Here is an 18522-nt window from a genome sequence, read left to right on the forward strand (position 1 = left end):
ATTTTAATGACTCCCTAAAACATTTTGTATTTCTTAATTTACAATTCCCCTATTGTTGGGCAATAGGATTGCTTTTTTTTTTTGTCTTGTTTTCTATTTTTTGTTGAAACTTTATGACTAAAGCTGTAATAAATGTAAATCTGCATCTATTATTTCTTAACATTAATTCACAGGAGTGTTATTAAAGGGTGAAACTGTACTATAATAACTATTTTTCTGACCAGCCTTCATTTCCCCTCATTTTGGTGACAGTACCTTACTTTGGAGAATCACCCTATATCCCAGGAGTTTGGGTTAAAGCCAACTCCACCCCTAGCTGTAAGGTGTGTGCAGGACCCACGCCTGGGAATTAAGGCATTTACTCTCCTGGCTGCAGTCACTGGCTCAGGACCAAATGTGAGACCCAACTCAGATGAGACTCAGTCTTGTGTTCTTCCAAGAACTACTGTGGAAGTTAGGGATTGCTAACAGGGTGATATAAGTGACCATTGGAAAGAGCTTGCCTTAGTATGAAGCTAACAAGGAAGAAAGATAGAAGCCAGAGGTTCATTTTAAGAGATTAGAGATTCCTAGTAACATCACTTCAGCAGCAGACTCCATCCTGAAACTAGGATATAATTTCCCTTTTGACCTAAGCAGGTGTAGTGTGGGGGTTTTGGTAGCTTACAACCCTGAGAGACCAGACTAATAAAAAGTATAACATGTTTAATACTGATGCTTTATTGCTAAGTTACTTTCAAAAAATTGTAATTTATACACATTGTAGCATTGAATAGTGGTGTCATCACACCCTGTTATCAGTGTTTCCTATTGCTATTTTATAATCTCTGCCAATTTTATAGAGAAAATGCTATTTTATTTTAATCTACATTTCTTATTACTAGTGGTGGTAGTTTTTTTTTTAATGTATTCACCATTTTGATTCGTTTGTTAATATACTTTGCCTATTTATGTATCAGTGCTATTGATATTGTTTTATGTAATCTGAATTAGTCTTTTGCTATGTTTTTCTAACTTTTATTTTCTATGTATGTTACAAGTATTTTTTTAATCTATTGCTTCACTTTTAGGCATGTAGGATCTATGTATTTTCCAGGAAATTTCTCCAATTCGAACTTGAAGAAGAGAGATCTGATAGGAAAAGCAAGCATGTTGAATCAGTATTCTCAATTTACCTAGTAGAAAACATAAGTTTTAATTTATAGAACAATTAGCATGTCAAGAGATGCCTCTTTCTTAATATTCTTAGTGTTATCTCTAATAAAGTAAACTTTGATATTGTGTATATTCATGATCATCTAAACATTTCCTATCCTCCTTTCTAATTCCCCATACTCTTATAAGGAATTTATCAGGAGCAATAATGGAATTCTCAAGGGAAGACAGTTTAAATGATGAAAAGACTATTAACACCAATTTTATTAAGTCTTTAAAACAAGGATTATAAAACCTCCTCTAGATGTCAAAGACAGTGAGTCCATCAGACAGGGGAGCTTAACTGAATGCTCTTAGTTCATTTTTATTTAAACTACTCTTAGAGCAACAAGTTCTCCAAAAATGCAAACTTGTTTAACATATACATACCATATTACTCAAGAAGAGAGATAAAACTATCTAATGGAAATTATCATCCTTGTAGAAGTGAGTGAAATGGCTTTTTACCAAGTACTTAGGCCTTTTTTTTTAAATAAAAGCAGCAGCTTATTGCTTGACTACTAAGTCTTTTGACAAGGTGGATATAAATTTTGACACTGCAAATTGTTGAAAAGAGCCATTATTTCTTTCCCTTGTTGAGTATTTGAGCATGAGCAATATACTGTGTGTTTCACTAGGGAAGAAAATGATCCCAGAGACGCCCCATAGTATTGTCAGTTTGTTTTCTTATTGAAGTGATTGTACTTCAAAGGAAAAACTATAGGAATATTGAGTTGATTTTTTGGTCTTTACCTTCCACTGGTATATATGTCTCTTGAGGTCAGAGACCCCATAGTATTCAACATTGTATTATCAGGGCAAGGCAGTGCAGTGTCTGGATCCTGGCAGGCGGCAGTGATTATTTATTGTAATGAATGGATGAATAAGTGAGTGAATGAACAAGGTCAGCTCTTTCTTGGTTTCGTAGGGGCAAATAGTATGTCTATTATACTCAATTATAGTTTTAAGTCATTTTGGTATCGGTAGTAATAATTATAATAATAATAAGTCTAATGAATTAACTTTTACTGAGTTTTATGTACCAGACACTATATTAAACATTTTATCTGCAGGGCGCCTGGGTGGCTAAGTTGGTTAAGCATCTGACTTTGGTTCAGCTCATGATTTCACAGCTCATGAGTTCAAGCCCCACATCGGGCTCTGTGCTGACAGCTCAGAGCCTAGAGCCTGGAGCCTGCTCTGGATTCTGTGTTTCTTTCTCTCTCTGTTCCTCCCCTGCTTGCTCTCTCTCTCTCTCTCTCTCTCTCTCAAAACTAAATAAAGATTAAAAAAAATTTTTTAAACCATTTTATCTGCATGATCTTAATTCTTATGACAATTCCAAAGTGCATACTATAATCATCCTTATTTCACAGATGAGAAAACTAAAGAAACAACAACAAAGGCAACAAAGGCAACAAAGGCAAGAACTTCCAAAAGGAGCCCTCCCTTCCTGTACGTTTTTTGTTTGTTTATTTGTTACTTAAGTGACTTGCCCAAGGCCACATTATAGTTTAACAAGATAGCCAGGATTACAACCCAGTTTTCCAGACCATCAGATGAAAACAATTTTCTCATTACCAGAGGGTCTTTGCTGTGCTTCAGAGTAACCTGCAGATCTTTTTAAAAATATACATCCCTTTCTCTCTCTCTCCCTCTCTCTCTCTCTACCTCTCCCCAACTTGCTTGCTCTCTCTTTCAAAATAGATAAATAAAAAGTTAAATATATATATATATATATTAAAAACATTTTAAACCATATATATATGTTCAACTACCAGCACCCAGAGATTCAGATTCATTATACCTCTGGTGGATCCCAATCATCTGCATTTAAAATAAGTTCACCGGGGCGCCTGGGTGGCGCAGTCGGTTGGGCGGCCGACTTCGGCTCAGGTCATGATCTCACGGTCCGTGGGTTTGAGCCCCGCGTCGGGCTCTGTGCTGACAGCTCAGAGCCTGGAGCCTGTTTCAGATTCTGTGTCTCCCTCTCGCTGACCCTCCCCTGTTCATGCTCTGTCTCTCTCTGTCTCAAAAATAAATAAAACGTTAAAAAAAGTTTTTAAAAAAATAAAATAAGTTCACCAATTAAAACCATATTCTGCAAATGTGGCACCACTATTCTAGAGTTTAAAGTTAAAGGGGTCCCAATGATATAGGTAAAAGCCATTGTGAATAATACTTAGAAAAGATTTTAATGGTAAAATGCTTTTCATTGTGCAGCAGCATCTGCTGTCCCATTATCATGATCTGTGCCTAAAGAGGGAAGTAGCATATATTCACAAATAAAACTGTAGGCTTAAAGTCTCCTCTCCAAATCTTCACTTGGTTTTCAGAAGGAATCAATGTTAAGAATAAAACCTTATGCAATCTCTATCAAAATAATACCAGCATTATTCACATAGTTAGAACTAACCATCCTAGGGGCGCCTGGGTGGCTCAGTCGGTTGAGCGTCCGACTTTGGCTCAGGTCATGATCTCGCGGTCCATGAGTTTGAGCCCCGTGTTGGGCTCTGTGCTGACAGCTCAGAGCCTGGAGCCTGTTTCAGATTCTGTGTCTCCCTCTCTCTCTGACCTTCCCCCATTCATGCTCTGTCTCTGTCTCAAAAATAAATAAACGTTTAAAAAAAAAAAAAAAACTAAAAAAAAAAGAACAATCCTAAAATTTGTATGGAACCAAAAAAAAACCCCAAATAGCCAAAGCAATGCTGAAAAAGAAGAACAAAACTGGAAGCAACACAATTCCAGACTTCAAGCTGTATTACAAAGCTGTAATCATCAAGACAGTATGGTATTAGCATAACAACAGAATAGAGAACATAGCAATGGACTCACAAATATATGGCCAACTAATCTTTGACAAAGCAGGAAAGAATATCCAATGGAAAAAAGAGAGTCTCTTTAGCAAATAGTGTTGGGAAAACTGGATGCCGACATGCATAAGAATGAACCTGGACCACTTTCTCACATCATACACAAAAATAAACTCAAAATGGATGGAAGACCTAATTGTAAGACAGGAAGCCATCAAAATCCTAGAGGAGAAAACAGGCAACAACCTCTTCAACCTCGGCCGCAGCAACTTCTTATTTGACATGTCTCCAGCGGCAAGAGAAACAACAAAAATGAACCATTGGGACCTCATTAAGATAAAAAGTTTCTGCACAGCGAAGGAAACAATCAGCAAAACTAAAACGGAATGGGAAAAGATATTTGCAAATGACATATCAGATAAAGGGTTAGTATCCAAAATCTATAGAACTTATCAAACTCAACACTCAAAAATCAAATAACCCAGTGAAGAAATGGGCAAAAGACATGAATAGACACTTTTCCAAAGAAGACATCAAGATGGCCAACAGCCACATGAAAAGATGCTCAACATCACTCATCATCAGGGAAATACAAATCAAAACCACAAGGAGATAATGCCTCACACCTGTCTGAATGGCTAAAATTAACAATTCAGGCAACATGTTGGCGAGGGTGTGGAGAAAGAGGAACCCTTTTGCACTGTTGGTGGGAATGCAAACTGGTGCAGCCACTCTGGAAAACAGTACGGAGGTTCCTCAAAAATTAAAACTAGAACCCCTTACGACCCAGCAATTGCACTACTAGGTATTTATCCTAGGTGTGTACCAAAGGATACAGGAGTGTTGATTTGAAATGGCACATGAACCCCAACGTTTATAGCATCACTTGGAAAGAGCCTAAATATCCATCAACTGACTAATGGACAAAGAACTAACTTGGGTTTAAATTTAAAATATATAATAAAATATTTTAAAAAATAATAATAAAACCTTACACTTCAGAAACATAAGGGACAAATTCATGCACATACTACATTAGAATGACACCTATTATAGCAGTATCTTTCTTCTTAAGTACATGCCTGTTAACTTTATGAAATGTTTTACAATCAATCTTAGAACTTCAGAAAACACGATAAGCAGCAACCACCTTTAGATGGGTCAATTACACATCTGAAAATTTCAACAAACATGAAGGTTAGGTAACTTAAGAAAAGCAGGTAGCAAGTGAACAAACTGTTTCTATCCACTGACATTGATTAAATATCAGCCTGCCAAATCATGTACCATTTGTGTAAAAATGTAGCCTTTTAAAATAGGTTGTTCTGTGATTTGATTCTGTGTTTGTGAACTTGAAGGAAATACTTTCCTAGCTTATAAACCTAATTCATCATGAGGGAAATGATTTAGAGAAAGACCAGAATAAAATCCACTTGAGATCAGAGAACCATGTCTTTCTATAAACATGAGAAGAAAAAGAAAAGATGAACATGAAAAGATAAACATGAAAAGAAAGAAAAAGAAAGAAAGAAAGAAAGAAAGAAAGAAGAAAGAGAGAAAGAAAGGCTTAATTCAAAGTGCCAAATTGAGAAATAGGAGATCTGGGTTCTAGTCCTAGATATGCAATTAATTTGTTTACTAGGCCTCTATGGACTGCAAGTACCTTATTAATAAAATGGAAAGGTGGAGAGAAAGAAAAATAAGAAAATCTCAAGAATACTTTAGGAGTAGGGATTGGCAAATTGTCTGTATTTAGACTCAGAGAATGAATATTTTAGGGTTGAGGTCATACTCACCTCTGCTGTTATAGCTCAAAAGCAGCCATAGACAATAAATACACAGATAATCATGGCTGTATTCCAATTAAATAACATAAGATAGAATTTTACTTACAAAAATAGATGGTAGGCAGGATCTGGCCTGTGGCTTATAGTTTGCCAATCTGCTTTATAGGTCTTCCTACAATACAATGAAATATATTTATGCTTACAGAAGTACTAATGATAGGACATAATTATTTTAAATATACTAAAAGAAAATTGAATAATTATGGTTTAATATAAACTTGTTTATATTTCTCATAAAATACCTACTAATTTCCTGATAAACTTAATACCATTATACACAAAAAAACTCACAGAGTTAGCATTTGCCAGTGTACTTTCCTTCAGCAATGCTCTTTTCCCTCTGCCAGAAATACGACTTACCAAAAATATACTTAAAGCATACTTACACACACACATACATACACACATCCTTATAAATACCAATTAACTCACAGTAATTAATCATGTATTATATGTAACTAAAGGCTCAGACTTAGAATAGGCCAGGCCTTGTCATTTAGTACAGTGACTTTGGGCAGGTTACTTAACTTCCCAGAACGTCTGTGTGATCATCTGTTAAACAGGGAATACCTACCTCATTGGATTAAATGAGATAGTATATTAACATAGTGAAAAGGAAGATGGATAATATCCATGTATTAGGTATAGTAACCTTTTTTTCCTAGATGTCATTGACATCTATTTGTCACTAACCAATAATGCTAGGACTATACTGAATCATAAAACAATTAGCAGACAACTGATGAAGCTTTTATTTTTTGGTAAAAATATTTTTTCTGACCAAATGGATTCATAATTATTCTCAGGATAAGACAATCTCTCCTTTAAATCATCCTATTCTAGGGTGCCTGGGTGGCTCAGTCAGTTAGGCATCTGACTCTTGATTTCAGCTCAGGTTATGATCTCATGGCTCAGGAGATTGCGCCCTGTGTTGGGCTCTGCACTGCCAGCATGGATCCTGCTTGGGATTCTCTCTCTCTCAAGATGAATAAATAATCTGTTTCTAAACATTCTATTAGCTCATAGGGTTGGCAATAGATTTTGTGTACCAAACAAACTAAAATATAGTGCATTTTTTTTTCATTTTAAAACAACTTTTTTTTTATTTTTTGGAAAAAAAGCAATAGTTTAAAAAAATCTCATGAGAGTTGTTCAGCTTCCAATAATGACAGAGTAAGATCAAACCAGCCTGAATCCTCCACAGAAAACAATCATAAAATCTAGACCTAATACAAATAACGGCCACTTAAAGCACTGGAGAGTAAACAGAGTAAGAACAACTATGTACTTGTTTAGAAAAATGGGGGCGCCTGGGTGGCTCAGTCGGTTGAGCGTCCGACTTCGGCTCAGGTCATGATCTCGCGGTCTGTGAGCTCGAACCCTGTGTTGGGCTCTGTGCTGACAGCTCAGAGCCTAGAGCCTGCTTCAGATTCTGTGTCTCCTTTTCTCTCTGCTCCTCCCCCGCTCATGCTCTGTCTCTCTCTCTCTGTCAAAAATAAACAAACATTAAAAAAAAATTTAAAAGAAAAAAAGAAAGAAAAATGGAATTCCATGAAGTGAGTTTCCATTTTTTGCAGACTTTCAGCAGGAAGCCAAGGGCAGATGGTGCTGGAAGCACTGGGACTGTGAAGGAAAATAGCGTGCAAACCATAAAACTGAAGCTCAGAAAACTGTGACCATTGAAGAGAGTAGGTAAGTTTTGGAAGGAAAAGAATCAGAAAGGGGTTGCTCAAATTCTTCCTTCCCATATCTTTGACTGACGCCTTAATCACACCTGTGTGGAAACATCCTGGCCAATAGTAATTAAATACTGCCACCCAAGAAAGAGAGTTAGCAGTTCAATTTTGCATGGATTACAGTAGGTTAGATAATTGAAAGGATTTGCAAGAGTCAACAGAGCATATTCATGTAAAACAGTTATTGAAGGCAAAGGATATGGTACAACAAGAAAAAGAGGAGAGAAAAAGCATAAAAAAAAAAAAAAAGCACTAAGGGTGTGTGAAACCTCCAAGCACAACACCTTACGCTCTGTCATATGAATATGTGTTTCATCTTGGGATTGAATTGGCCAAGATTTCTCTGATAAGTCTTGGTTTTAGGAGACTTGCCCAAAAATTTTCAGTGGGCCCTTTTATGTTCTTCTAGGTATAAAAGCCAAGCCCAAAAGTTTAACTGGTCATGCTAGGTATAATTCATCAATAAACAAGACAATCTTGGGTGCCTCCAGGGGAGTTTTGAACTTAAAACAGCATATTATAAATCATTAGCTAGCCGACTGACCTTTTCTTGGCCAAGATTAGGTGACAGACTTCCAGATGTCCTGAAGATAAACATAGAGCTGTCCTAGTTCAGATCTAAAATAATTTTATCCTATAAAAATATCCAATAATATAATTGCTGGCTAAAACAAAAGAAATAGCAGACATCAGGGAAAAATAACAGAATCCAGAACCTCGACAACTTAACATTTATCATTTCTAGGGTATAATTTAAAATCACCTGACATGAAAAACCAGACAAATGGAATGCACTGCCAATAGAAAAAAAATCAACTAAGAGAAGCCCTGAGATGTCCCAAGTGTTGGTACTAGAAATTAAAAGTTTTAAGGTGGCTATTTTAACTAACCTCAATGAAGTAAAACAAAATATATTTGCAATTGAATAAGAAGATACAAAATCTCAGCAGAGAAAGAAAAATGATAAAAGAAAAAACAAACGGAAATTTTAAAACCAAAAATATATATAAATATATACATAATATATAATATATAATATATAATATATAATATATAATATATAATCAATGGATGGACTCAGCAGAATGGAGATGACAAAAGAAAAAGCAAATGAACTTGAAGATAGATCAAAAGAAATTATCCAGTATGAAAATAGGGAGAAAAAAACATGAACAAAGCCTCAGGACCTGTTAGATGATAGTATGTAGTTCTATATACATCATGGTCCAAAACAGACATGAGAATGAGAATGTAGCAGAAAAAACACCTTTTTAAATTGAAGGTATGCCTGGGTAGCCCAATCAGTTAAGCATCTGACCCTTGATTTCAGTTCAGGTGATGATCTCATGGTTCATGAGTTTCAGCTCCACGTCAGGCTCTGTGCTGACAGCACAAAGCCTGCTTGGGATTTTCTCTCTCCCTCTCTCTCTGCCCCTCCCCTCCTTGTGCTCTCTCTCTCAAAACTAATAAATAAACATTTTCTTAAATAATAAAATAAATTGAAGATGTAATGGCTCCAAACTCCCAAATTTGATAAAAGACAGAAATTTTCAGTTATAATAGTTGCACAATTGAAAACCAAGGATAAAGAGCAAATCTGTGAGCAGCCAAAAAAAAAAAAAAAAGACACTTTACATATACATGAATAATAATCCAGGTAACAGCTCACTTCTCAGATACTAGGTAGCTAGAAAAGAATGGAACATAATGCATGATAGTGCTTAAAGAAAAAAACTGTCAACCCCAAACTCTCTATCCAGTAAAAATATCCTTTTTTTGAAGGCAAAATAAAAAATAAAAATCTACAGAATCATCCCTATGCCACCCAATAAAAATCCCAAGTTTTTTTTTCTTATTTATCTTTTATTTTTGCATGTATGTGAAAACTGAGATGAATTTTTAAAAAACATGAAAATGCAGGGCCAAGTACAGCCAACACCATCTGAAAAAGTGAAACAAAGCTGCAGTACTTATTCTGTCAATATATCAAGACCTTTCATGAAAATATAGTAACTAAGAGAACATGTTATTGGTACAAAGACAAACTGACCAATGGCACAGAATGAAGACTTTCAGAAATAGATCCAGACATATACAGTCAGCTGATTTACAACTGACAGAACACTGCTACAATAGGAAAAAGATGGCCTTTTTTTCTTTTTTTTTTTTTTTTCATGTTTATGTATTTATTTTAAGAGAGGGACAGAGAGTGCATGCCCGGGGAAGGGGCAGAGAGAAAGAAACCCAAGCAGGCTCCATGCTGTCAACACAGAGCTCAATGTGTGGCTTGAAGTCATGAACCATGATATCATGACATGAGCTGAAATCAAGAATCAGATACTTAACCATCTGAGCCACCCAGGTGCCCCAAAGGATGGTCTTTTTAATAAATGATGCTACATAAATTAATTTGTATATCAACAAAAATGCAATTTGATGCCCTACCTTATACCATACACAAAGTCAATTTACAGGTATTGTAGATCTAAAGGTGAAAAGTTAAACAACAAAATTTAGAAGGAAACATGGGAGAATATTTTCTTGATTTTAGTTGGAGTAGGCAAATATTTCTTTAAAAGAATGCAAATGGTCCAAATTGTAAAGAAAAAAATTGACGGTTTAGAGTATATTAAATCTAGAAATCTTTCTTTATCAAAAAAAAATTAGAGTAAACAGGCAACACAGAGGAAGAAAAGTTTTTCACAATACACTCATTGGCAAAGGACTCATACAATAAAGAGATCCTACAAATCACGAAAAAATGATATAAAACTCAAAAGACATGTACTAGAATGTTAAGAGGATTTTTATTTGTAAAATCCAAAAATTGGAAATTGCCCAAAAATCCATTAAAGGTAGAAAAAATAAATTGTGGTATTTCATACAAGAGTATATTACTGACCAATAATAATGAATGATCTGTAACTGTCTACAACAATATAGATGAACCCAAAAGAAGTCAGATAACAAAAAAGCAATTTCTTTAAGATTCCATTTAATTAAAGAGAGGAGGAAAAATAGGAAAGACTGATATTGATTGTATTACCCATATGGGAGAAGTAATGAAAGAAAAGGACTTCAAGGAAAGCTATGGGGATGATATTGATGTAATTCTCCATTTCTTGGTAGGATTGCAGGTTAAACAGATGTATCTGATACGCAAAAATCCTTTAGATGACACATTTAAGATATGTTCCCACTTCTGCAAATATGTTACACATCAAAAAGTTGATAGAAAAGAGAAGAAATTATCCAAGGCAAAAGTGACTAGTAAGTCAATGGCAAAGGAGGAGCTCCAACTTCTAGATGAGAATCCAGATCCTTTTACTAAGAGGCCAGGGGATAGAGTAGGAGCTAAACATAAAGGCCATTATCAAAAGGGCTATTAGGTCTGGGCCTCAAATGTGGAATTTTGATATCATTTCTAAATAAGATTATACATATGGTTAGATAAACTGACATTTGAAACCTTTAAACATTGTGGACTCATCTTGCCTCATGATGAACCATTAGGCAACTTTATATTGTTTTAAATAAGCCCTATAATTTGTGATATGAATAGTAAAGTTGTATAGCTTTATGAGGTTTTATATTAAAATTATTAACTAGTTAATTTAAATATTAAAGTGTACCAAGAATTTTATAATCTGGCTGTAGCATATCTTCATATTTAAGGATATTGGAAGCCCCTCCAAATGAATCTGACTTATCAGGATTGCCTGTAGATAAAAACACAGAAATACTAAAGACATAATAGGCTTTCTATAACTGTTTCTTAAATCTAAATACAAAATTGCAGTTTTCATTACCTAATTAAGGTCTAAAATAAAGATTGATTTTATGTCCTATCTGGTTTAGTGGTCAATTCATTAAAAATGTCTGTTCAGGCTGGCTATATTTTAGAATTTAGTCTAAACACATAATATGCTGTCTTTTAATGGATGGGTATAATCAAAAGGTCTGATTCAAAACTATGCAGTATTTTCCCCACTGGCTAAACTATTTCAAAGAAGCCAAGGAAATTACTGAAATCTTTATATACAAATCCATGAAACAAGACTTATATTCCTGAAGTACCTCCATTGTCTTTATTAATGCTTTAGAATAGAAAAAATACTCTATTACCTATAATAATCATAACTTGATTCCTTTAATTCTCCACATTTTAATATTTTGAATTTCAGTATTTAAAAACCATTAGTGTTTCATTCAAGATTGAAAATAAAAGAACTACTAAAATTATGGAAGGGAAATTGGCTACTGAAATGAATTCCACCCAATACTGCATGAATTTCTAATAGATTAAAAAGTCATGTGAACCTTCCAAACATATCAAGTCTGCTATTTTGACTGGAAATTTTATAAAACAAGATTGTCAAGAGAATATCAAAATACCAGCTGCCTCTGCTGCTTTCAAGATCAGAAGTCAGGTGATAACAACCTGCCTACAAGTATTTCAACAAGAGTGATTCAGGGTCAAGAAAATGGCAGGGGTATGGAGTGGAGAAGGTCAGTGTGAAACATGAATGAAAGTCCACTGAATATGTATAAATCTGAACTTTACATGATATAAGATTCAAGTTACTTATGAAGGAAATATAAAGTATTATGAAGTATTACACTTTAAACTAAAAGTATTTAAAATATCCATGCCTTTTTTTAGGAGTAAATTCGTAACTTCTTGAGATGGGCCATTCAAGGGTAAAATTTTTAAAATATCCCTATGTGTTTTTAATACCCCCCAATTCTTCTGGTATCTCCTTCGAACTCCTGGCTTTCTCTTCCCCTCTTAACACCAGGCATCCAAAAGGTAACTCCATTTTCTAGTATACTAAATTCTAGTATATTAAATCTAGTATACTAAATAATAAACTAAGCAAGCATAGTTTCCCTGTTTTATGATGTCTATAATTCACTTTTTAAAACATCAGCATGGGTGCCTGGGTGGCTCGGTCGGATAAGCATCCCACTTTGGCTCAGGTCATGATCTCACGGTTTGTGGGTTCGAGCCCCGCATTGGGCTCTGTGCTGACAGCTCAGAGCCTAGAGCCTGCTTTGGATTCTGTGTCTCCCTTCTCTCTGCCCCTCCCTGCTTGTGTTTCTCTCTCTCAAAAATAAATAGACTTTAAAAAAATGTGTGAAAAGAAAGAAAGAAAGAAAGAAAGAAAGAAAGAAAGAAAGAAAGAAAAGAAAGAAAGAAAGAATTTTATGATCAAGAATTCATGTTCTAGGGGTCTTGGTGGCAAATACACATCAGAAAGCCGACCTCAGAGAGAACTACAAGTGCTGCTGTATCCATGTTCTTAAAATACATGAGACATTTGTTAATTAGCATCCCAAATGTCAGATACAGATTTTCACTAGTGAAATTAGTGGTTTATTAATCTGCAAAATGAATGCTAGACATAGGCTCCCCTTGGGGAAATTAGTGGTATTCAACATCTGTACATTGGCTGTAATTTAGCATGAACAGGATTTAAGAAACCAGTAACTTGACCCTTTGTTCTGTGTCCATTCATTGGTTTGGAAGATATCTGGTTACCAAGTCTTTGTATTACAATATGTATGCTATTTCTGGAATATCATCACTTCTTTTCATGTGAAGTAGTGGGCTCAGCACCTACAAAGAAGAGAGTTGGGACTTCCTGGAGAATACTAAACAAGTTATACAAAATGCTTAGTGCCTGCTTACTAATAAGTGCTTATTAAATAAGTACGTAAACCTGAGGTTGAACTTGGTCTAAAAGCTTGTTTTATTTTCATCTGGCACTAATGTCACAGGAGAGTAGCCTTAATACACCTCAATCTTTTGTGATGGCCACTAATCATATGCCAAAAAGAACACAGAAGTTGTGCACAACCAAACTGGTTTAGGTCAGTTTGTAGATCTCTTGACTGCTTATTTCCATAAAAATTTATATTCCCAGATATTTAAAGCTCTCTTCATAAATCACAATGGTAAGTTAATTTTTGTTAAATTGCCCATAGGTACCTTGCCACCTATTTAAGGACTCTAATGTCTTAATCCACTGGTAGAACTTTAATGGTGGAAAATCTAGCCTTCAGAGTGAATGGCTAGAGAAGATGATTTTGGTCTGAAAGAGTTTTGAAGGTCTTTAAGCTATACTTCACTGGGTGGTAATATTCTGACTTTATATTGGGCTGGCTCTGACCTCTAGTGTTTTGTTGTAGGTGACTACATGAATCTTCAAGAATTTAAAAAGTCACCTAAGCCTTGCAAACTTATTAAATTTGCTACAATAGTTTTGGACCTTGTTTTTATGTCAGTAACCATCTGACACTAAAGTACTATTCATTTCCAGTAGCAAATAATTAATTAATAAGAAAACTGGAGGCTGTCTTAAGGTCTTTTGTTTAATTTTGTATCCTTAGAGCTTTGTGGGCTGTAATATTTTTACTACATATAGAATTTATAGTTACTATCATGCATAATTTCTTATAGATAATTGTGTTGTTTCATACTATCCTAAATGAAGACTCTATTAAATTTGGTGGTGTCCATAAAGGACATGTACTATCTAAAGCTGCCCATAGGTACCTTTCCCTGTGCACTTAAACATACAACAGAAAGATATTTTAATGATTTTGGTAAGTGGTGCTATAACCAAGCGTATAAATTTTTCATTTGGGAATTTTTATCTCAGCTGACTTCTGAAGCAATGCTAAGTCTTTTCCTTTTCTTTGGCATCAACTCAACACACATACAAATAATTTTGTGCATTAATTGTTATTATAACTATGTGTTTGTTTATGCTCTTGATTGTTTGCAAACATTTTTCATATAAAGGAATCACCTGCACTTATAAAATATTCTCTCTGTTCTCCAAAATTCCATTGCATTTAGTACAATGCCAAATATAAAATGATGGTGAATGATTATGTTGATGAGATAACTACTTTGATGAATGATTTTTAATTAATGAAATAATGTTCATTTTCTTTGCCCTAAAATAATTTTCTCATTTGTTAGATGATATTTAGCTGATTTAAGTTTGTTAGAGCAGTCAATTGTCAGTCTGTTCAAATGTTTTATTGTGTCTCCTTAACGTAAACTAGCATATGTGCTAAATCAGTAGTTTCAGATACAAAACCTCTAGCTTTGCTTCTGGTAATTTTTTTAAGTGGGCGTGCCATTAATAGGATGCTTAAAAATAGCAACCCCCTGTAGAAGGTAGAGGAAAAGAACACGTTCCTTAAAATATAAATATTTTTTACCCAAGCATTATTTGCTTCTTTTTTCAAAATTCAGTTAAAGAAAACTCAAACCATAAAGCTGAATGAATTTCAACCTAATACTGTTTTTGTTTTCAATGCATAACTAAAACATCCTTACTAGCATAGTTCCTCAGACATAGGAAATATTTGCTGAAGGAATATAAACATTCACAAATGATCATAAAATTAAGCTTAATTTTTAAAAAGCTGATTTTTTTTAAGTGGAAGTATTAAATAATTTACGTTACTTCTGATGATGTTCGTTTTCACTTTGTACAGAAGGTGGAGCCAAAGACATATTTATCTACTGGCTGGGGCTCTTTCCCATTAAACAACAAAACAAAACAAAACAAAACAAAATAATTCTTCCCTTGACAAATCTTTTTGTGTGTGTAGCCTCACAGTAAGATTCACTTGAAGATAGGTGTGGGCTATCTGTCAGAATAAGTTCAGATTTTACCCAAGTTGAGACCAACTTTGATCCTTAAATCTCTCTCAAGGATGATAGAATGCTAAATAAATAGGAAGCAAGTCTAGGCTAAGTGAATTCTCTGGAGTTATGAAGCCAATTGTCAGACCCCAGAACTCTAACTATTGAAAACGGATTCTAGCACAAGTCAGCAAATATGTTGGGAAATTTTTGTTACTCTAAAGGAAATATGATTGATCAACAGTCACATTAAAAGCACATTTTAAGGCTGGTTTTACCAATTTAGGTAGAACTTGCATACTATTGAGGTTCAAATTAACTTTTTCTGCTTCCTTACTGTCCAATAAATGTTAGATAAAATGGAAATTTGGTGCATAGAAGGGATTATTCTGATGCTAAAGAAAGGAAAGCAATAAAACAATGCCATCTTACTCCAATACATAATCATCCTAGACCCTCCCAGTCTTAGATAATCTTTTTATTCATCTACAGCTGTCTTCAGAATCCCCCAGAGGTATGGCAAACTTCAACTCTGCTCAATTTGCTCTTCATTTGGAGTCAGCTGATAACCTCACCACCTTGAAAAATTATCTTCAACCCCCAGCTTCCTAATGCTCATACTCTTCGCCTCAAAATGTGTATATTTTTTTCCCTCTGTGTTCTGCATTCACTGTTGGTTTAAAGGAATAACTGTACTTTTTTCAAAGTTGAGACCCTCCCCAGTACTCAAGTGATATTTTCCTTACAAATAACCCCCTGTAGTCATTTTAAATACCCTTCTCTTTCCCAGATTCTACATTGCCTCTTTTTTTAAGCTATTTATTTGGAAATCCACTCAGGCTGTGTGTGTGCTTTTTGGCACTTAGCCCAAATCATCATATCTCTTGGTAATCTCATGTATACCTGTTGTTTCAAACATCAATTCTATGAGTATAAAACCAAATCTTACAACAATTTTAACCTGAACTCCGTAGCCCATGTTTTAAATTGCCAGTGAGATATCTTTACTTAGATGTTTCACTTCTTCATGCTAAAATATTCCAAGCCAAAATCATTACATCTCTTTCAGCAAATCAGTTCCTCCTCCAGACTTCTTTTTGTTACCAACATTTTCCCAATCAAAACTACAGTCTCTGCTTCCATACCTTCTTTCCCTTGTTCTCCTCATTCAATCTGTCATTAAGCTCTGATAATTCGATTTCCCTTTATCTTTCTTACTCCTAGAACCCTAGTTCAACTTCTTATAACTCACTCACCTACCATTACCATATTCTCTTCACTAGTTTCCAATCTGCAGCCATCAATTACTTTTGAATGTTTATGCTACTCATTGAAGTGAGTAATCCACCACAGTTTATGTGAGATAGGCATTGAAAGTGCTTAAAAACTAATCCATTCATCTCTTAAAATTTCAGAAACTGGTATTTAGGAACAAAGGTAAATATCCAAAAATACATTTGGCTCCCATATTAAGAAATCTTTTTCACAGTTCTGAATAAGAGTCTGCTTGCCACTGTGCCAATAATGTGCATTTTTCAACACACAGGGCAACATGGATAAAGTAGGCTCTAAGCCCCGGCCCATGGTGGGGCCTAAAGAAGCCATGCAGATGACAGGAACTATAAATGACTGTCCCTCATCCCTTAAGAGCAGTATTGCCTCACTAGCAAATCAGAGTGCATCCATTTCTTCTGCAGAGACAAGACCTGGCAATCTCAGAAGATGTGGTGCTGGGAAGTCAGTGTTTATATTAATGAAATGGCATTAATATTTCTGAGAATTTGAGAAAAACATATTTAAAAAAAAACCTGTCCCACAATTTTTTACAAAACATTTCAATTGAGACAAGATTCTAAGATCAGATAAGTGAGATTCTGTATAAAAGTACATTATGGTTCAAAATGTAACATCAGCACTGCTAGAGTACGAAGTATAATAGGAGTTACTACCAGGCATTTGGAGATGCTGGTAGGTGTTCATGAGAGAAAACTGCGTTGTTGGTGTTCTAACAGGGAAGCCATCCATAGTAACGCAATGCCCCTTGAGTATTATTACTTATTGGATCACATTTTGGTAGAATTATTCCAAAAGAAGAGAAAATCACATAGCGTGTCTTTTATGAAGGATCACATGAAAATAATTTTAGAGATAAGAGATATAGTATATTCCATATGTTAAGAGAATATTTAATTACTGGCTCATGCTTTAGCTAATCTTTTTGGCTTAGAAAATGGTTCAAGTGATATCCGTGAATAACTTAATTTTGTATAAAGAAGTTCTTTAGTCTTATTTCAAGTTGGTCATAGAGGCATAGATTAAGAAGAAAAGGTAGCAGAATACTTAGACATCAATATTCTTTCATATGCCTAACAAAACATAATTGAAAAAGATCACAATTTTTCATTTAAAAAACCCTGTTATAAAATAATCATAATTGTTCGGTCATGAAACTAATTCTGAATTAGCATTTTAATAAATTTTTTAAATAAAATGGACAAATTCAGTAATAATTGTACTTGATAAACAGTTTCACTAAGGTAAAACACATAGTTATGTAACTAAATGAAGCATAGATTTCTTTTTTTCAAGAGGAAAAACAGATTTTCTTATAATAAAGAGAATTCAGAATGTGTTCTGAATTGAATAAAATAATTTTTAGTTAGGACAACACCTTAGGCTCATTTAAAGGAAAGGACAATATAAATACAAGACCAAAACATATTCATGGGCTGCTGACCTTGGAGACAAGAAAGTTAGATTTCAATTTCTTTATTTCCCTTCTTTAACTTAAAGAACATGTACACTTGGAAATAGTATAGCCCAGCAAACGAGAGTAAAATTGTGTCTTAAAACTACAACATTTCAAAAGGTGTTTTCTAATCATTTTAATGAAAGTATATTTAGGGAAATGTATCTGTCAAGAAATATTTCTCATCTCCTTTTTCTTGGTATTCGTATTACTGAGAAAACAGTAAGGAATATCAAGGCTGGATGAGTTTGCTTTGTTTCCAGAAAATAATGGCCAAGAGATTTCCCTGCCCAACTTCAGGAGCATCACTGAAGCCTGTTTATGGGGAATTGTCCTACCACAGCCCTCTGGTATGGCATCTGGGGAGTCCTCAAAAGAGCTATCCACTCTAAGAATGAGGCAACATGACTCAGGTTATTATAAACATTAATGCAGAGCGCCAAAGAGGGAAGGCCATAGAAGTGGAGGAAAATCACATAAAAATTCTATGCACATACACAAAAATTATATGCACAGC

At 34.6% G+C, this 18522-nt stretch overlaps 1 long non-coding RNA gene across 2 annotated transcripts in view; it reads left to right on the forward strand.

Annotated features, from left to right (window-relative positions):
- The window catches only part of LOC122220343, a 47219-nt gene extending 46001 nt beyond the window's left edge, over positions 1-1218 (forward strand). For both annotated transcript variants that reach the window (XR_006202807.1, XR_006202808.1), the window contains one exon: positions 1071-1218. This is a non-coding gene — a long non-coding RNA (uncharacterized LOC122220343). The remainder of the gene's footprint in view (positions 1-1070) is intronic.
- Positions 1219-18522: the final 17304 nt, after the last annotated feature.

Source organism: Panthera leo, chromosome B2, assembly GCF_018350215.1.
Source record: "Panthera leo isolate Ple1 chromosome B2, P.leo_Ple1_pat1.1, whole genome shotgun sequence".
Taxonomy (NCBI): domain Eukaryota; kingdom Metazoa; phylum Chordata; class Mammalia; order Carnivora; family Felidae; genus Panthera; species Panthera leo.